Genomic DNA, 10941 nt, shown 5'->3' on the forward strand with positions numbered 1-10941 from the left:
ATTTTATAATTGGAAGTTTGTACTTCTTGATCTCCTTCACCCACTCTGCCCCCCACCAACTCTGCTCCCCTCTGGCAACCATCAATCTGTTCTCTGTATCTATCAGTCTGTATTTTGTTTTGTTTTGTTTTTTTTTTTTTAGATTCCACATATAAGTGAGTTCATGCAGTATTTGTCTTTCTCTGTCTGACTTATTTCACTTGGTACAATACCCTAAAGGTCCATCCATGTTGTTGCAAATGGTAAAATTTCATTCTTTTTATGGCTGAGTAGTATTCCATTGTATATATATATATATATATATACATCTTCTTTATCCATTCAACCATCAATGGACACTTAGGTTGTTTCCATATCTTCCATATCTCCGGTATTGTAAATACAGGCACGAGCCTCATAATGACATTTTACTCAACAATGAACCATATATACAATGGTGATCCCATAAGATTATTACCATATAGCCTAGGTCTGTGGTAGGCTATACCATTTAGGTTAGTGTAAGTATGCTCTATGATGTTCACACAATGACAAAATCACCTAAGGACACATTGCTCAGAAGGTATCCCCATCGTTAAGCAACGTACAACTGTAATGTTTCAATGAACGTAGGGGTGTATATATTATTTTGAGTCAGTATTTTAATTTTCTTCAGATAGATACCCAGCAGTGGATTATGTGGCAGTTCTATTTTTAATTTTTTGAGGAAACTCCATACTGTTTTCCATAATAGCTGCACCAGTTTGCATTCCCACCAGCAGTGTATGAGGGTTCCTTTTTCTCCACATCCTCTCCAACATTTCTTATTTTTTGTCTTGTTAATTATAGCCAATCTGACAGTGTAAGTGATATCTCATTGTGGTTTTGATTTGCATTTTGCTGATGATTAGCGAGGTTGAGCATCTTTTCATGTGCCTATTGGTCATCTGTATACCTTCTTTGGAAAAATGTCTATTCATTTCCTTTACCCATTTTTTAATTGGATTTTTTTTTGTTGTTATTGAGTTGTATGAATTTTTTATATACTTTGGATATTAACCCCTCATTGAATATATAATTTGTAAATATCTTCCCTCATTCAGTAGGTTGCCTTTTCATTTTGTTGATGGTTTCCTTCGCTGTGCAGAAGCTTTTTAGTTTGATGTAGTCCCATTTGTTTGTTTTTCTTTTTGTTTCCCTTGCCTTTGGAGTCTGGTCCAAAAAAACATCTCTAAGACCAACGTCAAGAAGCTTATTGCCTATGTTTTCTTCTAGGAGTTTTATGGGTTTTGGTCTCAAATTCAAGTCTTTAATCGATTTTAAATTAATTTTTGTATATCATATAAGGTAGTAGTCCAGTTTCATTCTTTTTTCATGTAGCTTTCCAGTTTTCCCAGAACCACTTATTGAAGAGACTATTCTCTCCCCATCATATATTCTTGCCTCCTTTGTCATAAATTAATTGGCCGTATATACATAAGTTTATTTCTGGGCTCTCTATCCCATTCCATTAATCTATATGTTCCTTTTTATGTCAATACCATACTGTTTTGATTACTATGGTTTTGTAGTATAGCTTGAAATCAGGGAACGTGATACCTCCAACTTGTTCTTCTTTCTCAAGATTGCATTGGCTATTCGGAGTATTTTGTGGTCTCATGCAATTATTTGTTCCAGTTCTGTGAAAAGTGTTATTGTAATTTTGATAGGGATAGCATTGAATCTGTAGATTGCTTTGGGTAGCATGGACATTTTAACAATATTAATTCTTCCAATCCATGAGCATGGAATATTTTTCCATTTCTTTGTGTCTTCTTCAATTTCTTTCATCAATGTCTTACAGTTCTCAGTGTGCAGATCTTTCACCTCTTTGGTTGAATTTATTCCTATTCTTTTTGACGTGATTGTAAATGGGATTGTTTTCTTGATTTCTTTTCCCGATAGTTTATTAGTGTATAGAAACACAACAGATTTTTGTATGTTAATGTTGTATCCTACAACTTTACTGAATTCATTTATTAGTTCTAACAGTTTTTTGGCAGAGTCTTTAGGGTTATCTATATATAGTATTATGCCATCTGCAAATAATGACAATTTTACTTTTTCCTTTCTAATTTGTATGCCTTTTATTTCTTTTTCTTGCCTAATTGCTGTGGTTAGGACCTCCAATACTATATTGAATAAAAGTGGGGAGAGTGGGCATTCTTGTCTTGTTCCTGATCTTGGAGGAAAAGCTTTTCGGTTTTAATCATTGAGTATGATTTTAGCTGTAGGTTTGTCATATATGGCCTTTACTACATTGAGGTACGTTCTCTCTATACCCACTTTATCGAGAGTTGTTATCATAAATGGATGTTGAATTTGGTCAAATCTTTTTCTGCATCTATTGAGATGATCTTATGATTTTTATCTTTCACTTTGTTAATGTGGTATATACTGTTATCTGATTTGTGAATGTTGAACCATCCTTGCATCCCTGGAATAAATCCCACTTGATCATGTTGTATGCTCCTTTTAATGTATTGTTGAATTCAGTTTGCTAATATTTTGTTGAGGATTTTTGCATCCATATTCATTCAGGGATATTGGCCTATAATTTTGTTTTGTTCTTTTTTTTTTTGTGGTGTTCTTGTCTTGTTTTGGTTTCAGGGTAATGCTGGCCTCATAAAAGAGTTTGGAAGCATTCTCCTTCAATTTTTTGGCAGAGTTTGAGAAAGACAGGTATTAAATCTTTGACTGTTTGGCAGAATTCACTAGTGAATCTTCCTGGTCCTGGACTCTTATTTGTTGAGAGGTTTTGATTACTGATTCAATCTCCTTACTATTAATCAGTCTATGCAGATTTTCTATTTCTTTATGATTCAGTCTTGGAAGATTGTATATTTTTAGGAATTTATCCACTTCTTCTAGGTTGTCCAATGTGTTGGCATAAAATTGTTCATAGTAATCCTTTATTATAATCCTTTGTAATTCTGTGATATCAATTGTACCTTCTCCTCTTTCGTTTCTGATTTTATTTATTTGAGCCCTCTCTTTTTTTATAGTGAATCTAGCTAAAGGTTTGTCAATTTTGTTTATCTTTTCAAAGAATGAGCTCTTAGTCTCATTGATCTTTTCTATTGTCTTTTTAGTCTCTATTTCATTTATTTCTGCTTTGATCTTTATTATTTCCTTCCTTCTACTAACTTTAGGCTTTGTTGGTTCTTAATTTCTAGCTCCTTTAAGTGTAAAGTTAAATCATTTATTTGAAATTTTTCTTGTTTCTTGAGGTAGGCCTGTATTGCTATATACTTCCTTCTTAGAACCGCTTTTGCTGTACCTCATAGATTTTGGTGTGTCATATTTCTCTTTTTATTTGTCTTTAGGTATTTCTTGATTTTTCTTTTGATTTCTTCTATGCTCCAGTAGCTGTTCAGTAACATGTTGTTTAATCTTCAACTATTTGTAGTTTTCCCAGTTTTCTTCTCATAGTTGATTTCTAGTTTCATGCCATTGAAGTTGGAAAAGATGCTTGACATGATTTCAATCTTCTTGAATTTATTGATACTTGTTTTGTGGCCTAACATATGATCTATCCTGGATAATGCTCCATGTGCACTTGAGAATTATGTATTCTGCTGCTTTTGAAGGAATGTTCTGTATATATCTATTAAGTCCATCTGGTCTAATGTGTCATTTAAGGCCAATGTTTCCTTATTGATTTTCTGTCTGGATTATCTATCCATTGATGTAAGTGGGGTATTAAAAAGTCCCCTACTATTATTATATTGCTGTCAATTTCTCCCTTCAAGTCTGTTAATATTTGTTTTATATATTTTGGTGCTTCTACTCTGAATGCATATTTATTTATAAATGTTATATCTTCTTGCTGAATTGACCCTTTTATCATTATGTAATGCCCCTCTTTGTCATTTATTATAGTCTTTCTTTTAAAGTCTATTTTGTCTGATATGAGTATAGCTATACCAGCTTTCTTTTCATTTCCACTTGCATGGAATATCTTTTTCCATTCCTTCACTTTCAGTCTGTGTGTGTCCTTACTTCTGAAATGAGTCTCCTTGAGGTAGTATCTAATGAGTCTTGTTTTTTTTTTTTTCCTTTTTATCCATTCAGCCACTCTATGTCTTTTGATTAGAGAATTTAGTCCATTTACATTTAAAGTAATTATTGATAGGTGTCCTTATTGCCATTTTGTTAGTTGTGTTTCAGCTGTTTTTGTAGTTCTCTCTTCCTTTTTTCTTCTCTTTCTGTCTTCCCTTGTGGTTTTTTGCTTTCTTTAGTGTTACATTTAGATTCCTTTCTCATTTTCTTTTTTTTTTTACTATAAGTTTTTGCTTTTTGGTTACCATGAGGTTCACATATATCATCCTATGTATATAACAATCTATTTTATATTGATAGCAACTTAAATTTGAACTCATTCCAATACTCTACATTTTACTCCCCCACCCCATGTTTTATGTTTTTGACATCACATTTTACATCTTTTCATTTTATGTATCCTTAACTAATTATTGTACTTTTAATACTTTTGTCTTTGAGCTTTTTAAGTGATTAATCCACTACATTAACTATATATTTACCTCTTCCAGTGAGAATTTTACTTTTGTATTATTCTTGTTATTAATTAATGTCACTTCTTTTCAGCTTAAAGAGGTCCCATTAACATTTCTTGTAATGCCAGTTTCATGGTGATGAACCCTTTAGCTTTTGCTTGTTTGGAACACTCTTTATCTCTCCTTCATTTCTGAATGATAATCTTGCTGGGTAGAGTATCCTTGGTTGGAAATTTTATTCCTTTCAGCACTTTAAATATGTCATGCCACTCCCTTCTGGTCTACAAAGTTTCTGCTGAGAAATCTGCTGATAGCCTTATGGGATTTCTCTTGTACATAACAGTTTGTTTTTCTCTTCCTGCCTTTCAGATTCTCTCTTTATCTTTAACTTTTGACATTTTAATTATAGTGTGTCTTGGTGTGGCTCTGTTTGGGTTCATCTTATTTGAAACTCTCTGAGCTTCTTGGACCTGGATGTCTGTTTTCTTCTCCAGGTTAGGGAAGTTTTAAGCCATGATTTCTTCAAATGAGTTTTCTGCCCCTTTCTCTCTCTTCTTCTGGGACCCCTATAATGTAAACATTATTACACTTGATGTTGTGCCATAGATCCCTTAAGTTATCTTCATTTTATTAAATTCTTTTTTCTTTTTGCTGCTCTGTCTGGGTGAGTTCTATTGCTTTGTCTTCCAGCTTTCTGATCCATTCATCTGCTTCATCTAGTCTGCTGTTGAACCCCTCTAGAGTATTTGTCAGCTCAGTTATTGTATTATTCAGCTCTGTGACTTCTGTTTGGTACTTTCTTATATTTTGTATCTCTTTGTTGAAGTTCTCACTGTGTTCATCCATTCTTCTCCTCCTGAGTTCAGTGAGTGTCTTTATGACCATTAATTTGAACTCTTTATCAGGTAGGTTATTTATCTCCATATCATTAAAGTCTTTTCTGAAGTTTTGTCTTATTCTTTCATTTGGAACATACTTCTTTGTTTCTTCATTTTGCTTGACTGTCTGGGTTTGTTTCTATGTATTAGGTAGAACAGCTACTTCTCCTACTCTTGAAGGAATGGACTTGTGTAGGTGATGATTCTTCTCATTCAACTTTGCCCTACTTCTTGGTTGTCTTTCGAATTTTTGTGATTGTCTAACCACCTGATTTCTTCTTGATATGTCCCTGTTGTTGAGGGTGTGCCAAGATCTGTGAGTGTTCCAGAGGAAGGGATCTCATTTAGCACCTAGTTTCAGGCTGGCTGAAAGTCAGACCCTCAAGGAGCAGATTTTAGAGTAAAATATGTACAGTCCTGTGAGGCCACAATTGTAATCCCTGTTGGCCTCCAGACCAGGACATCTGGAAATGTCCTCTGGGCAACAGTTGCAAAAATCAGGACTCCAGTTGCGTATAAAATCTCCTTTCTGGGAGGTCTTGTTGAGCTGTAACAGAGCCAAGGGGGTGCACAAGTATCGTGTCTCCCTTCTTACATTTCGTGGGAATGCCTCCTTAGCCTCTAGATGTGTGGGAAACCTGAAGCCTGTCCCTCCGGCTGATGCTCAAGGCTAAGTAAATTGGCCTTTTCACAGGAAGACTGGGGTTATGTTTCAGTCTGCTGTCTGTGCAGTGTCTTGGGATGGTGGCCTGCCAAGAATTGTCTTTCTAATTGTTACAGTCCTGTGGAGCTCAGGAACTCCCCTATGTGGATTACATGTGCTCACTGGCTTTAGCAAGGTAGCTGAAGAGTGTAGAGGGCAGGGCACACTCACTAGCTTCAGAAAGGCGGTGGGAAAATGTCTTGACTGTGCACATCCGCAGGCTTCAGCATCACAGCGGGAAAGAACCTTGACTGCGCACAGCACACCAGCTTTAGGATGGGAGCGGGAAAATGTTGTGATTTCTCACACTCACCAGCCCCAGCCAGGGAGCAGAGAAGTATTGCAACCACCTGTGTTCTCCAGCTTTGGCCAGGCAGCAGGATAGTGCCATGATCCTTCCTCCAGCCTCTCCTAGCAAAGCAGTGGGAGGGTACCACATCCATGCTCACCCACCTGTGCTAGCATGGCAGATGGAGATTGCAAAAATGGTGTCTGCTAGAGCCTCCATCTCCAGGGAGAGTTTCAACTGTCCCCTGCCTCTCCAGTAGATGCTTTTAGATTAGCAAGTGAATTTCCTTCACCTATAATCTAGGCACTTTTCAAACTACTGTGTTTTTGCTGAGTCTTGGGGCAAGTGAGGCCAGGCGCAAGCCCTTTGAAAGGGCAGTATCAGTTTCCTATAGCACTTTGGGTCCCTTGGACGTCAGCCCCGTTGGTTTTCTAAGCCAGACGTTCAGGGGGCTCATCTCTCTGTTGCAGATCCCAGGGGATGGGGTGCCTGATGTGGGGCACCAACCCCTCACTCATCCAAGAGAAGCACCAGAGTTGTGAGATCTCATCCTATTGTGTGTCACGGTGTTGTGAGTAGGGTTTTTGGTGAGACCTGTTGCTGGCTCTCCTATCCATCCCAGTATGGTCCTTTTATCCTTTGTTGTGGAGAAGCAGTTAATCTAGTTTTCAGAGGGAAATGATCCATATGTAGCTGTAGATTTGGTGTGTCCACGGAAAGAGATGAGTTCAGGATCTTCCTACGCCACCTTGGACCTCCCTCTCCTCCTGCCTCTTTGTAATCTCTCCCTTTCCCCTCATCTCCCCTCCTCAGGCAAACTATGATCTGCTTTCTGTCACTACACATTACTTTGCTTTTCCTAGAATTTTATATAAATGGAATTGTATGGTACATATTCTTTTATGTCTGCCTCCATTCATCAGCATAATTATTTTGAGATTCCCACATTGTAGCATGTATGAATAGTTCATTTCTGTTTATCATCAACAATATTCCATTGTATGACTCTACCAGAGTTTGTTTATTCATTCACCTGAAGATGGACATTTGGTGTTTTTTTCAGGTTCTGGTAACTATAAAAAAAGATGTATGAATATTCATGCATAAGTCTTTGTATGAATATATGCTTTCATTTCTCTTGAGTAAATGCCTAGCAGTGGAACGCCTGGATCATGTGGTAGGTATATGTTCAATTTTTTTTGAGAAACTGCCAAGCTATTTTTCAAAGTTGTTGTACCATTTTATATTCCCAATAGGAATTTATGAGAGTTCCATTTATTCTACATCCTCATCAACACTTCGTGTGGTCAATCTTTTTAATTTTAGCTGTTCTAATAGATGTGTAGTGATATCTCATTGTGGTATTAATTTCCATTTTCCTATTGACTAACAATGTTGAACAAATTTTCACATGTTGTTTGCCACCTGTATGTCTTCTTTGGTGAAGTATTCATTCAAATCTTGTACCCACTTTTCCATTGTTTGTTTTCTTATTACTGACTTTTGAGAGTCCTTTATATAATCTGGATACAAGTCCTTTATCAGATATATGATTTGCAAATATTTTCTCCCAGTTTGAGGCTTGTCTTTTCACTTACAGCTGAGTTTTGAAAGATAAGTAGAAGTAAATTAGGTTGTGGAATTATGTTATAAGTTATTCTAAGAGGAAATAACACAAAGGAAAGGGATGAAGATGTGAAATAGCCTGGTGAGTTCTAAAAACTGCAAACAGTTTTGGGTAGCTTGGGTGTAGAGTACCTGGGAGGCAGCGGTAAGAGATGGGGCTGGAGGAGCCATTGTTCTAAAAGTGATAGTGAACCAATGAAGAGTTTTAAACTGGGATGGGAATAATTAGACCTGCATTTTAGAAAGATCATTAATGTAGCAATGTGGAGAGAATAGGGAGCTAGGAGCTGGGAAATGATTTAAGAAAGATAATACAGACCTGAAACAAGTTCAAATTTTTATCTTTTGATAAGGAAAGAAGACCTCTAAAAAGATACTCTAGGAACTAGATCAGTTGAGGTAGGATGAGAGACAGGTAAATAAATGGAAAACATATTCCTTCTCCACACAGAGAGCAGCGTTGCTGAGCCTCCAGTCAGGAGGAGACATGTCTTGAAATGTGCTTTCCTAACTTGGAGATAGATTGATATTGACCAATCACAATCAGATCCAAATTTTAAAAACTGCTTAACATGAATGCATTGCTGCAGGCTCTGTTCTAGGCCTTTATATACACACGATTTTGTTTAATCCTCCCAATAACCCAGAGAGGAAAGTGTTGGTACTAGGATGTTGATCTTATAAATGAGGAAAGTGAGATTCAGAGAAATAAGTGGCTCGCCCAAGGTTCCAGCTCTATTGAAAAGCAGAACTGAGATTCTTTATCTAAGTTCAGACTTCTTTATGGCAATCTTCTGCATTTGCCAGAAACTGGTTATAGTTAGCAAGGCAACCTGAGGCTTAAGAGAAAGGCCAACTGGTCTATACAGTGACAAACTTCAAGTCTTTGACCTCGTGAACACTTGTCCCCAAAGGCATCATCAAGGAGATGACGACCATCTGTTCCCCACACTCACCTGAAGCGCAGCAGGAGAAAATTGGCATAAAGGAGAGCTGGAAGAATGTCGGTTCATAAATTATTAATAAAATAAGCCTTTGCATGAAGGGTAGTGAGGCACTAGAACAAATTTCTAATAAAATATCTAATATTTCTTGAATTTTTTTTTACAAGTACTAAGGGCTTTACATGGAACATTTCATCATATTCTTATGATAACTTTATGGGAGTAGGTACTATTGTTATGCCCAATTGGCAAATGAAGATTCTAAGTCCTGGCAGAATCCAAGTAATAAGATGTGACCAGGTCACACAGTTAGTGAGTGGCAGTGCTGGAATTTGAATCTGTGTCTATCTAACTGCAGCCACGTAACAATTGCTGCCTCTTGAGCAAACCCGTGGTTTCTATTCTGGAAGAAGCATAAGGGAAGGACAGGTAAGTGTCCATGTGGGCTGGAGTCAGGGCAATCCTCCCTAGAAAATGACACTTCTTGAGGTGGAAACCCTGACTTTCCTGTAACAGCAGGTGGCTAGAAAAATAAATGCATGATCCCAAGAACGCTAGCCTCTGTCACCAATGATGGCCCCAGAGCAGATGTCTGCAGGAGGACAGATGGTGCTTTCCATGGAAGATAACAGCTGCAAATGGCGGCTCTCTCCTGTGGGGCATAAAGACCTCTTCCCAACTCATTAGGTTCAGAGGATGTCTTACTGGTGACAGGGCCATCTGAAACCCGTTTCCCACCCCCCCGCCTGCCGCTCTCACAGCATTCCCTTTCCCCGTGCCTTGACATTGCCAGAGTACACTGGGTGCGAGAAAAGCCTTGCAAGTCCTCCCCCACCAGCCCCACTCAGCACCTCCACTTGCACCGGCTCCTCTCCTCCACTCTGGCCAGATTCACTCAGAGTGGTCATGCATTGGCTCAACAAGCTTCAATGAGCAGCAGGCCTCATCAGATGAGGAGCTGCACTGCTGATTCAGCTTCCTGCTGACATTTCCCATTCATCCTCCTTTCCTTCCTCCTTCCCTTCCTCCCTGATTTCTGCTTTGCCTTCATCTTCTAATAGTGATTGAGGATAAACTCTTTGGCCAGACCTGGGTCAGGCACTGGGGGTGCCTACACATTCCTCTTCTCTAGAAGCTTGTCGTCTATGGCAACAGACATAAAACAAATAATTATGTAAGCAATTCATTATAACTGTGACGAGTGCTCTGAAGCTATGAAGAAGTGCTGGGAGTAAGAGAACGTATAACAAGATTCTCCAAGGGGAAGAGTAGAGGCTTTGCTGAGAAGAAGACATTTAGGTTGAAACTTGAGTGATAAGTAGAAATTCATTAGAAGAAGGAGAGGCTGGGAGAGGAGTGTGGCAGAAGAAACAACATGCACGCAAGTCTCAAGCATGGAAAGAGCTTTGTGGGTTAGTTCAAGGATCTGAAAGAGACCAAGGTGGCTGGAGAAAAGTAAGCTGCAAAGAGAGGCAGGATTTTCTAAACTGTGAGAAGATTCTGGGCTTTGTCTAGAAGAATTTGGAAGGGATATGTTTTTAAAAGAGAATTTCCAGGTCAGATTTGCATTTTTAAATGCTCTCTTTGACCATAGTTTGAAATATAGATTTGGAGGAGGTGGCAGGTGAGGTGGGAGTGACACTGGATATGATACAGGAGGACCAGTTAAGGAGGTTATTATGGTAATTCAGAAAAAAGTGATGATGAAGATGCTCCTGATGAAGGAGGAGGATAGTAGGTTAGATTCAAGTGCAGTAGTGGAGACGGAGAGAAGTAGAGAAACTCCGGTGGTAGATCACAGAACTTGGCAATCGATTAGACTCTAGAGGGCAAGAGAAAGGGAGGTGTCAGAGATGATTTCCAGGTTTCTGGCAAGAGCGACTCCTCCTCCTCCACATCTCCCCAATATGCTGTCTCCATCGCTCTTCCCAGCTCATCAAAGAAATAGAGTGCAGGCAACCCAGAG

Source organism: Ceratotherium simum, chromosome 7 (assembly GCF_057802395.1).
Source record: "Ceratotherium simum simum isolate JZ-2026a chromosome 7, ASM5780239v1, whole genome shotgun sequence".
NCBI classification, from domain to species: domain Eukaryota; kingdom Metazoa; phylum Chordata; class Mammalia; order Perissodactyla; family Rhinocerotidae; genus Ceratotherium; species Ceratotherium simum.